The sequence below is a fragment of the Malania oleifera genome, chromosome 11 (genome assembly GCF_029873635.1).
Source record: "Malania oleifera isolate guangnan ecotype guangnan chromosome 11, ASM2987363v1, whole genome shotgun sequence".
Lineage (NCBI taxonomy): Eukaryota > Viridiplantae > Streptophyta > Magnoliopsida > Santalales > Ximeniaceae > Malania > Malania oleifera.
The window spans coordinates 51575675-51588471 of NC_080427.1; positions in this window are offsets into that span (position 1 = coordinate 51575675).

A 12797-nucleotide genomic window follows, 5' to 3' on the forward strand; every position below is an offset into this window, starting at 1 on the left:
GACCCTAACAAAAGACTTACCCTTCAAACAGGGTAGAACAACTGAATCCTAAAGCTGCAGAGCTTTTTCCCCTTTTCTATCTAAGGCTCCTGAAATGTTTATATAATTTGGGATAAGACACCCCTCAGTAAGGGAAATAAACTAATATCAGTGTATGACAACATGAGTATTTACGTGTATACATATAACAGTCCATAAATATACTTGATAAAACTGTTTGTATCATATCTAAGAGAAACATGTTTTATCTTATCATGGTATAACATACTGAATTTTTATACACATAAATCATCTCATATAATTGTATATAGAAAACATCCTGGATGGTTAGCTGATTGATGTCATGTCTTACTCCCACATAACTGGGTTGTGCGGCCCAAAGGTGGGACCTAGCAATGGCTGGCTGATCACGTTAGATTAACATAAGTCTGTAAGTATGATGGGTCTGCCCCTTCTAGTCTGAACACCAGAGGGACGCCTGCGCTACAATAAACCACATCGATTACCGATCTCCCACAGCCCCGTACGACAAGAGGTATGTAACGACCTGAAGAATAATTGTTTTTAAATAATAAACAGGGAAAAAAATGGAAACAGTAATAGAAGGAGGCAGCTGACTTTGTCGACGAATGCGAAGACGTTGCACTTTGGGATGTAATGACCCAAGAGAATTTATAAGGTCCTCGTCGACAAATACAAAGGATTCGTCAACGAGGGTACAAGAGGGCCTCGTCGACGAAGACAAGTTTCGTCGACGAGAAGATACCGAGAGAGGATTTTTGGAAGTCTAAAATTCATCGACAAGGGTGCAGGTTCGTCGACGAACTTTTTACAGGACTCGTCGATGAGGTGACGCGTCTCATCGACGAATCTGGCTCTATAAATAGCTGAAACCTTGATTTTTTAAACAACAAATTCACAGAAACTCTCTCTCTCTCTTCTCTCTACGGTCTCTCCCTCCTCTCTCTTCGATTTCGGCCCCGTTAGCTGCCGGATCGACGATCTAAGGCCACCACGACGCTTTTGGGAAAGTTCTCTTCAAGTCTGCCGGAAAGGATCGTCGGTGGGATGGAGTTGGATTTCATCCCAAATTCAGGGTAAAGACTTTTAAGCAAAAATTGACTTTCCAGCAGTTGTAAGAAATGCTGTAGACGTAGAAATAGTAATATTTTATTTTGAGATATGTGGTTTTCAAGGTGCTGAGTGGAGAACCCTACGGGTGTAAGACCCGTTGCAATAGGAGGATTTTAGCAGAAATCAGGTAAGGGAAATATGTTATGTTAGGCAGTTTTAAAATGATTTTCAGTATGAAATGTATATTTTTACTAGGTTATTATTCACAACAAAACTTTATACAGTTTATTAATTATGAATAATATGTTTTAAATTACTGTGTGACTTGAGAATATATATATAGTACAGAAACATGCTTTATAATATTTTTCATAGTTATGTTTTACAGAATATGCAAATAGTGGATATGTTTTATAGTAATTACACAATACCATGATTATGCAGTTTACAGTACCATGACATACAGTTTTATAACTCATTTCAAAAATACAGTTGATACAAATACAGTTTATCACAGCATCATGGTTAATACAGTTATTATAAAATCATGGTAAAACAGATAGTTGTATATAAAAATGTATTATATAGTATTAGAACCTGATGAACCATACAGATACAGTTTAAAGAGCACGGTACCGTTGCTATATACGAATAGAGTGTAACCACCTATTTAGATAATAAGTGGTAAGTAGGTCGATCACATGCCCACGTGTGGACAGGCTCCCCATTAGATATGGGTTGAGGAGGGCTGATTAGACTAATGGAGTATAGTGGTTTATCCTGGTCGGTTAACCAGGGTAGATCCCGCCTACGGGCCGCACATCCCTGTCATGAGGGGTTAAATCATGACATACAATTATCCATCCAGGGAAATTTTCAGTTATTATTATGTATGTACAGTTTCACAGAAACAGGGAATATATGTATATATATTAAAAGTATTATGTATACAAACTTAAAATATAGATATGTTAAGCAACATGGGAAAAGTGGTGGTTATATTATTTGTACTATATTTACAGATTCAGTTATATATGATTATATAGAAACAAATCTTCTTAGTATTGCAACTCATTTGTCACACACTAGCAATAGCATATTTTGTCTTACTGAGCGTCATCTCATCCTATTACTTTAACATTTTTCAGGTGATCCAAGTAGGCAAACAAATCAAGCTCGCAGATAGAGGGGCTTCAGTACTGCCCTGTCAATAAAGTGAGTATTTTTGGGAGTATTTATGTATAGCCCTAGCCCAGTTGAAGGTATTTTGGAAACAGTCATATATGTATATTTTGGGGAACATTTTAGCACTCTAGTATTGTATATTTTTTTGATTGTGTTTATATGAATTCCACTTCTCGCTGCTTAGGTTGATGGTTTGGTTTAATTTAATAGGTATCAGAGCATTATAAATTTTATAGTATAAAAGAAAAAAGAACTGGAAAATAAATAGCAGGTTGTTACAAGGTAGTACTAACATAAACATGATCATGATCATATAACTACGGTACCGTGCTTCGTGAAAGCCTAAACCAAGCTAACCAGATTCTAATAACATATAACATATTTCCGAATAATGATACATGGCTATTTCATAATCATATCTGTCATGTTAATATTTTCATACATCTTTACATAACATATCATATAAAATTTACGGCCTTTACGCCGACATTTTGTATTTTATAAATCACGGCCCGTACGCTGATATTGCATATCATAAAAACCTTCGGCCCTTGCGCCGGTATTTCATATAAAAGTTCGGCCCTTACACCGGCATATCATGTAGAATCCTCGACCCTTACGCCGACATATCATATAAAATTTCTTACATATCATATAAAATTTCTTAGTCTGAAAAATCCCTGTATCATTTTAACATTTTCCTGAAAGCAGTAGTAACATACCTATTTTGCAAACATAATATTTCATCATCATAATTTCTGTGGTAAATATTACTCATGCCACAGAAAAGAGATAATAAACTTATTTATGATATTATACATGAAATCCATATTTCTGATCAATAACATTATTTCCAACATAATTTTACACTGAAAAGCCCCTACAATGTCTAGTCTTACACTCGTAGGGTTCCCCGTTCAACACCTTGAAAACAACATCTCCCTGAACAAAACTTCAATTTGTCTTCGACCACTACATTTTCTACAACTGTAGGAAAGCCAAATACTAAATAAAAAGTCTTACCCTAAATTTGGGATGGAGTCCAAGTTAGCCCCACCAACGATCCACTCTAGCAAACTTGGAGAGAAACTTCCCAAGAGTGTCGTGGCGGCCTCGAATCATCGAACCGAAACCGACCCAAAATCTTAGAAAGAAGGGAGAGGGGACGAACAAGAGAGAGAGAGAGAGAGAGAGAGAGAGAGAGAGAGAGAGAGAGAGAGAGAGAGAGAGAGAGAGAGAGAGAGAGTAATCCTTTGCGTAATTTTTACAGAAAAATTGAGTTTAAACTATTTATACACCTGCGCTCTTCGACGAGCCAAGTCACTTCGTCAACGAGGCCACAAAGGAAGCTCATCGACGAATGCTCATTCCTCATCGATAAAATTTAGAGCTGAAAATAGCCTATCGGTAACTTCTCGTCGACGAGACACGTGTCCCCGTCGACGATCCCAATAAGCCACTTCGTTTAGAATTTCCTTTTTCTCACTCTTTATTATTTAAATACCATAATTTTTCGGGTTTCTACATTATAGATACGTCTATGTTTTCCATGTAAAAATCATATATTTTGATTATTTCTTTTCTAAAATGATTATGTAAATTAACCGAATTGAGGAATTTAAAGGTTAAAAAATATAAATAAAATTCTTTAATTGGTGGGAAAGACGCATGTTTGATAGAAATTTTTTTGTTTGATTTTTAATTTGTTGGAATTGATGTATTTCCAAGAGGGGTGAATTGGGTATTAAAAAATTGTTCTTAGGTTTATCCAAATTAGCAGCAGTAATACACAACCTAGGGTCTATCTATATAAATGTAAACTCAATCAACACACGTACAATATATAATGAATCAGACATATAACATACATGTGTTTAAAATGAAAGTGCAGAAAATAAATTACGAAAATATAAAGTACACACACGATATGTTATCGAGATTCGGCCAATAATGCCTACGTTTCTACCTCAACTCGCAAGTTCGGGGATTCCACTAATACTCACTTAACGGGTGGAACGGCACTGGTTACAAATAGGTCAAATTTATAAGGTTGACTTCAACCTTTACGAACTCTCCTTGTGGGGCAGAGAAGGCCCTAGGTCAATCATAGGGTTGACCTCAACCTGATCCTTACGGGCTAGATCAAACCCCCTCAGGTCATGCCTGGAACAACTAATGAATATGAAATTTGTGTACAAATAAAGATGCTTCTCCAATAAGAAGATTTATACCAATATGCACACGCACTAATCAATGCACCACAAACAGATAAGCTTAGTGCAAACAATGTGTAATAGCACTCTAGGTAATGTCAATAATAAATCAAGTGCAAGAGTGTATTACCAATCTATCTTTGAAAATAATATGTAAATATATTTCAATCACAAGTAGGGTTTCAAAGATTTCCAAAAGTATGATCAAATATCTCAAAAATGATTTTCGAAAATATTAAGCACAAGAGATATTTTGTAAACCAAACTTGTCAAAAGATATTTACTTCACAATACAAGACAAGCTTAAGAGTCTTGTAATCAAAATGCAAATACTCACAAGCTAAAGATGGTTTCCCTAAAAATGAATTTATAGATTAAATTCCGGGGAAAACCTTTTGGCCTAACTCTCAACAAAATCAACAAATTAATCAAGCCAATGAGAGTATAAGTAATGTAGGATCTCTCAAGATACACTCACTCAAAATGATTTTGCAATGGAATGAGTAAAAGTGAGGAGTATTTTGACTTTGAATAAGAAGAGAGGCTCTAAAAAATTTAGAGAAAATTTTAGTTAATTAAATCCCTAATCATGTCTTAATTTTGCAAATGAGGACCTATATATAGAGATGCCCAAAATTTTTACCATTGGGGACATAAGGGTAATTCTTAAATTTGTTTTAGACATGTTTAACTAAAATAATCCTAATTTACCCTTAATTATCCGCGATAAAAATTGTCCAACCCGAGAGTTTCAGTTGACCAAGCCATAGGTTCGGTCGCCCGAACAGATACATGAAGAAAAGTAATTTTTGAATTTCGGGTACCTAAAAAATGGTTCGAGTGGCTGAACAAAGTGATTTTCCAAACTGTCTGAAGTTCGGTCGCCTGTCCTCAAATTCGGTCTACCGAACTTCAATATTTGATCGCCCGAGCTCAAAATGAACTTGAAGTTCAGGTGCTCGAGAACGCTAGGAAAAGTCAAGACTCGAGTTCGGTCGACCGTGAACGTTTAGTTCAAATAAGTTCGGTCACCCGAAATCGAGTCAACATTTTGACTTTCCCTACGTTCGATCGATCGAGGCGTTTTCAACGCCAAGATTTGGTTGCCCGAATACCTTTCAATTTTCAACCTAAGTTATATTTTACTCCTATTGTTTTTCTTAAGTAAAGTGTATGGACTTAGGGACTTTCTAAGGTCAAGGCTCTTTGACTAAACCTAAAAAACCTAACATCGGTCGACCGAAAATTGACTGAAGTCAGCCCTAAAGACTATCTATGGCCTTTGATTGTTCTTATGGTCCTTATTAAGCTTATTATGCATGATATACATCAATTATTATAAACATTTAGAATAATTATTATAGACCCAAATAGAAAAACTAAATATAATTACAAAGAAAAATAACTGTTTTCTTCTTCTTTTGCTCCTTTAATCATGAAATACACCAGACGGTATGATCGTTATGTTTTTCAAGTTTCCATCAATCCTTTCTCATGTGTGTGTTCTGAATTAATGACCTGTTCAAGTACTAAGCACACGCATTAGTAACATATGATTTGTCATTATCAAAACCAGAGATCGGACTAAAAAAGTCAACATAATTGTTTTTATTTTTTGTAATTTCATATAATCATATGAGTTGTTTATCATATTATATTTGTAAAAATTTTTATATATGGACAAAAAAATAAATATAGACACACATGTGCACTAATTCTATTAATATTGTCAAAATATTTGATAATTTAACTAATACTTTAAATTTATTTGTTAAATTATAAATATCATTAGAATTAACTCTATGCATAACACTAGGCCTCTCCTAGTTACTACTTTTAAAACCACACACTTTTATCTACTTAAAACTACTCAAAATTTCTCTTTTAATGTTTTTTTTTTTCTTTTCATAGTTCATAGAAGAGTTTTAAAATTGTATATTGTGTTGGATAATTTATGCTTACATGTGATGTGTGGTCAATTCTTAGTAAGGAAAACAAGAAGCAAAGTACGTTCAATGTATCTATGTATATGCACATGTACGACGTATTTAAAAAATTCAAATAGACTAAAAAGAGATTGTGTGTTGGACTTAGTAATTTAAATTAAAGTAGCAAAAAAGTAGTACTAATCGTTTATCCATATTATTTATTTTTAAAATAATCATGAAAGGTTTCAATGAATCTTAAGTTATTTGTACAATACAAATATTCACCCCCCTTTTGAGAAGCACCCCTACCTTTAAATAGCAAAATAGATGGATAACTCATGATGTATTCTTTTAATTCGATTTTGAGTGCAGGTGATAAAGACCTATATAAAACAGTCAATTCAAATATAATTTGAGAAGATAATGGATCAAATGATTTTTTTAAGTGATCTGTATTTTTTTTCAAAAAAAAAAATAATGAATTATCTTCTAAAATTGTTTCGTTATAAGATTTTTAATACCTAGATTTGAAAGTGCTCTAGGCAAAAATTGATATACTAAAATAATTAGTGCAATATAAGATATTAAATAAAATAAATTCATTAAATGTATGATTATTTTTTAATGGGTACTCATTACAACTGATTAATTGATCAACACAACTATATGTTTTATTTACCTGCTTATAAATGATTCAAAAATCGAAACCCAACTCTTATATACTTCTCCAACAATTACTTGACCAATTAATTTGTTTCATCATTCGTAACTATCTTTTTCCAAATAAATTAGGTTATAAGAAAAAAGAAAAGAAATTTATAAGTTTATTTGAATCGCAAAATAATTAAGTATTTTAGAAATAAAATAATCCATATACATTGTTGCGGCCAAAATAAGTACGCCCATATTTATAAGTATGCCTATAGAGGCAAGTAGCCATAAGGTTGGCTTTGGGTAACGTTGAGTGTCTCGCATAACTCCCACTAAATTATTAATAATCCCCAGCACGATTATGGAAGCAGCAATTGATGACTTATATAACCACTTGTAAATTACTTGCTTGAGTTACTTGCAACCCATAAATTGCTCGTAATCTCCTAGATATAATGGTACCTCATGAATGTCAAATTGGGGAAAAACCTACCTTTGCTACTATAAAAAGGGGATCACATGTGTTGAGAATTCTACTTATGAGTTTGTCCTACATTAGAAAAATTGAGTGTATTATAAGTGCCTACATACATGGTTGGACCCAAAACCTAAAATGCTTAAGTTTTTGAGTCAAGTTGGTGTTCACCTATGTATATCAAGCCCGCCCATGGGCTCCTCCGGTACTAACAAATGGTATCAGAGCCGACAGTTCGCAACTCTCGGTGAGCGACATCATAAAATTCTAGACGTAAAATTAATTCTCCTAATGTGCTAACAGTTGGAGGACCAAGTGTGTGACCAAGGCCAATAAGGATCATCTAGGCTTAGGATAGATCCGAATAAGGTCAAGATGTTAGAGGTAGGATTGGTTCGGAGGCACGTGGAATGCAATTCGAGGCATGTAAGGCGCCAGTGGTAAGACCCACTTGAGCATCTGTTAGGGAATTAAGATTATGCCCATAAGAGAAACGATTTTCATTCAAGGAGGAGCAGTTGGAACTCACAAGTGAGGGGGAGATTGTTGGGAATTGCACTTGTGAGTTTGTCTCATATTAGAAAAATTGAGTGGATGATGGATGCTTACATATATGGTTGGACCCAAAACCTAGAAGGCTTAAACTTTTGGGTCAAGTTGGTGTTCATTCATGTGTATGAAACTCATCTATGAACTGCTTCGATACTATCAACATGGGGAGGTAAGCATCTTATATCGACTTATTTCTATTGTTGCAATTTAGAGTCTCTCATTAGTCAGACATCGAAGTGACTCCTAGAGTACACCACGGGTTCTCCAAATCATTCTTATTTGGACTTTTTTAGATGGTCATGATCGGGAAACGATTCACGAATCATTCGATTTTCAAACAAGAACATACATAAATATAATAACAAAAAGGCAATTCCATTGAAAAAATGGGAATATGAACATAATGGGATTGAGTTTTGTAAACTTAAAAAAGAATAAATAGATGCAGGGAGTGTTTGGTTCCTTATCCTAAATATAATGTTGTAAATTATAGAAGAGGGACACATGGGCTTGCTATCCCATCAACCATCATCATCATTATATATAAAATAATAATAGTAAGATGGATCTTAAGTGAGGAAGGTGGGGAATGGGGAGAGAATATTGATCAAGGTCGTTTCATTTTCAATATTGGCCAAAAACGACATAGAGATGGAGAGGCAATGCCACGTGGCATTGGGCAGACAATACAGACTTCTCCTTTCCTCAGTTTAACTTAATTTTGTATAGCATGTATGAAGTCATGACTAAGTCATGTGATGGGAAATGACAATGGAAATGGGATTCCCTTCCCTTCTCTTTTGACTTCGTCTTCTTATTCCCATCACACCCACTATATCTCCAGCCAAACACCCCCCTAAACAAATCTCATAGCTAGTGGATTTGGGTTCTCTTGAATTAATGATTTTGTTCCAAAAAAAAAAGGGAAAATATTTATTTTTTTATTGTATTCTCCCTTTGGGCATGGCATTATTAAAGATAAAATTTTGTTATAATATGAATAAAAATTAAGAAAAATTAAGGACATGTTAAGTTGTGAAAGTTAAGTTTTCATTTTTATTTTCTATTTTTTGAATAATTATACAAATGCCATTTTATTTTCAATTTTAGTTATTTGTTTCAACTTTTTCTATATAAATTTCAAAAAATCAGTGGATTTTTAGTTATTTAAAAAAAATAAAAAATTAAAGTTAGGATTATTTTCATAAGCAAACATGTCTAGAGTGTTAATCATGAGTAATATCAAAATTTTGTTCTTTAATAAATTTAATTTGGATGAAGGATTTTGTTTGAGAAAAATAAAAGAAAATAGTAAGAAATTGATTTTCTATTAGATTTTTTCTTCATATCAAATACTATTTTACTTTATTTGAGAGTTTGAATTCAAATTTTGAATATAAATTTGTATGAATTTGGAAAAAAAAAAATTATATAAAGTTATATCGGCTTTCTTTTGAATTAGCATAAATCTAAAACTAAAGCATCAAATTCATGCTACCAAATACTATCTTAAAAAAAATTATTAACATATATGACTAAAATTAAGAAAAAATAAAGATCAACGACATGTAATATCAACTTTTTGTTCATTGATTCACTATATATATCTTGCTTTTTATTTTTTTTTCCTGGTAATCAAAAATAAAAATAAATAAATTTATCAATATTTTTTTATGTAAATGCTTAACAATACTGATTGTGTCGTCATAGACTCATCCATCAGCAGTTAGGTAGATGAAATAGTGCAGATCCTAACCCTTGATAAGTGGGCTAATTGTTGACACATGAGCCTTTGGAGGCTCAGGCTCTCTCTCTCTCTCTCTCTCTCTCTCTCTCTCTCTCTCTCTCCAAATCTAAAAAGTTTCTTCATATTTCCTTGCCTCCTCTAAGACAACTTATATATTTTTTTCTTCCTCTAATTTTTTTTAAATAGTCTTGACATGAGCCTTGTTTCTAAATAGAAAAAGAAAAAAAGAAACTGAAAATGAAGAGACCCACAATTATCTAAGATGAGATCATCCCGAACATCCAATTTAATACGACAACCTGATAAATTGTTCATTTTAAAATAATAATAATAATAATAATAGTGCACCCTACAACGAAACAAGATCACATTTCAGATAGTTGTAAAGTGAGACCACATAAAAGAGCTCTTTCTCATTCAATGAAATTATTTAGTAAGATATGATTTTACCCTTTTCCCACTTGTTTGAATCTTCATATGGAAAATCGGCTAAAACTTCTAGCCGCAACCCCATTTCCGTCTTGCCCATTCGTCTATCAATCATTATTCTTTAAGGTAAACCCCTATTTTCTTCATGAGAACAAAGCTTCTTCCTATATCCCTGTTCGGGCAAGCTATTGATTCCATTATCGGACCAAACGAGGAGTTTGGGGGACACTTACTCCACATTTGGAAATATAGAATTCGAGTTTTCAATTTAAATTTATATCAATTTAGATAAATCTTAAGTTCATAAAATAAAATACTGTTAATTTTTCTTTTCAATTTATATAAATCAGAACCCAATCTCAAAATATATGCTTCCAACACTATCTTATCTACATATTTAACATCTAAGAGAGAAGGAGGTGAGGCTGAGCTGGGAGTAGTTCTGCACATCAATGATGACAAAGAGAGGTTTCCTGGCAGCTGCTCGGAAAAGTCCAACAATCATTTTGTTGGGTTTTGAGTGCCAAAGACCAAAACTCACTATGAGGCATATTCTCATTCAATTCTGTGAGATTGAATGGAAATGAATAGTCCAACGCCCTTTGAATTTATGGTAAGTATTAGTTCCCCACCTCAAGCTCTCTTTCTTTCCCCCTTTTCTTTCCTGAGAAAAAGAAAGAAAATCCCTGTTTGGACCACTCTTCCTAGAGTCCACATAACTAATGAAACTTCATTTTTTGGCAACACCTATAGATTTCAATTTGTTCCTTTTCTCTTATTTGATTTTCCCCACAGAAAGGTTGAGCTTCATTGATCAACATAAAGGTTGAGTTAAAGAGATTATGGTAGAACTTAGAGAAAGAATCAAAAAATTTAGAGGGGAATTAATTACTCACTAAGTCATCCTTTCTCAATGTATATTTTAGATTTAAATTTGTTTGAATCTAAATAAAACACAACAAAAAGTTTATTTTGAGTTTTGTTTAGATCTATACAAATTTGAATTGAGCCGGAATTCGCATTTTTGACCACAACTCTAGGATAATATTTGATTTTAAATAATGGTACAGAGTGAGAAAAAAATAGAATAATAATTTAAACGAAGAAAATAAAGAAATCAAAATTGAATTTCGATACATTCAATTTAGTGATTTTTTAATTTATTTATTAAAGATCTGTGAACGACCGTTCATATTCATGCTCTTTGTCGCAACCTCCCAAAATTCATGTGTGATTCTGTTTTAAGATAACTTTATCATGTCACCATAGGAGTGAGAATGGAGGAGATTCCAAATCATGGAAAGGATAAGTTAGGAAGAAAGAATGTCCATTAATTTATTTATTTAACTTTTTTTTTTTTGTGTCTTATGCAATTCCTCAAGAAGATATCTTTATTTGCTTAATGACAAGAACCCTAGCCCATCCAAGCACCAACATAAGGAGGGCTAAATTAAGTACAAGGAAAAAAAAAAACCCAAATTTTGAACTCCACAAGAAATAAGGGCATTGAAGAATTAATCATAATTGTTAATGTCAAAAAATTCATTTTCGACTCGCACAAAATGAGATATTTTTCATTTTTTTTTTTCGTATCACAATTTTATAGCTAAAAATACTTCTCCTATAACTATATGAATCCCGAAATTTTAAATTAAAATTTTCTCACCCTATCAACCAACTGAGAGAGAGAGAGAGAGAGAGAGAGAGAGAGAGAGAGAGAGAGAGAGAGAGAGAGAGAGAGAGAGAGAGGTGTTTGGGTCCAGGGTAGAGCCTGCAGAAATGTGGAGGAGGCCATGTCTTTGTCCCTACCACCAACCAGATTGGAAGATCTGATTTGTCTAATTTGATATTCATACATACATACATACATAAAATATATATATATATATATATATATATATATATATATATATATTGTTTTGTAAATGAGCCATGGTGGTTTCTTGGGGTCCCCTGGGGTACAGTAGGGGGAGAGGAAGCATCCCTCAGCACATGCCCACCTTTCGTTTGGTACTTTCTCTTGCTACTAAGGTGATGCCCAGATGTTTTTGTCCCCTCCTCTGTTTTAAACGTTTCCCATTTTCAAATCCTAACGTTAGACTTCAGACTCAACGGACCCCCTCCCCATTGATTTCTCTTTAAGTAATTTCATTCCAGAAGAAAAATACTAAAAAACCCAAGTGGCAACGAGAGACGAGGGCTTGTATATGTGCTTGAATCTATGGGCCTTTGTGTCATTCTGTCTCTTGCCACTATGTGTCACTGACCCCTCATGGATAACAGGACTCATTTTAAATGAAAGCAGACAATCTTGTTTCTCTTGGGAGAGGATGGTAAGCCCTAACTCATATCAGGGATTAGGTATGGCTTAGGACAGACATGGGAGTAATGCTAACTCCCCCCTTCCTCCAATAGTTTCAATTGCCTCATTTTGGTGCACTAGAGATTATTGAAAAGTACCAAGCTCTTTATTGTTATTATGTAACTCATATATTGAGTGGAATGCATGTAAAATGAGAAAACATGGAAGAAAACAGCAGCTG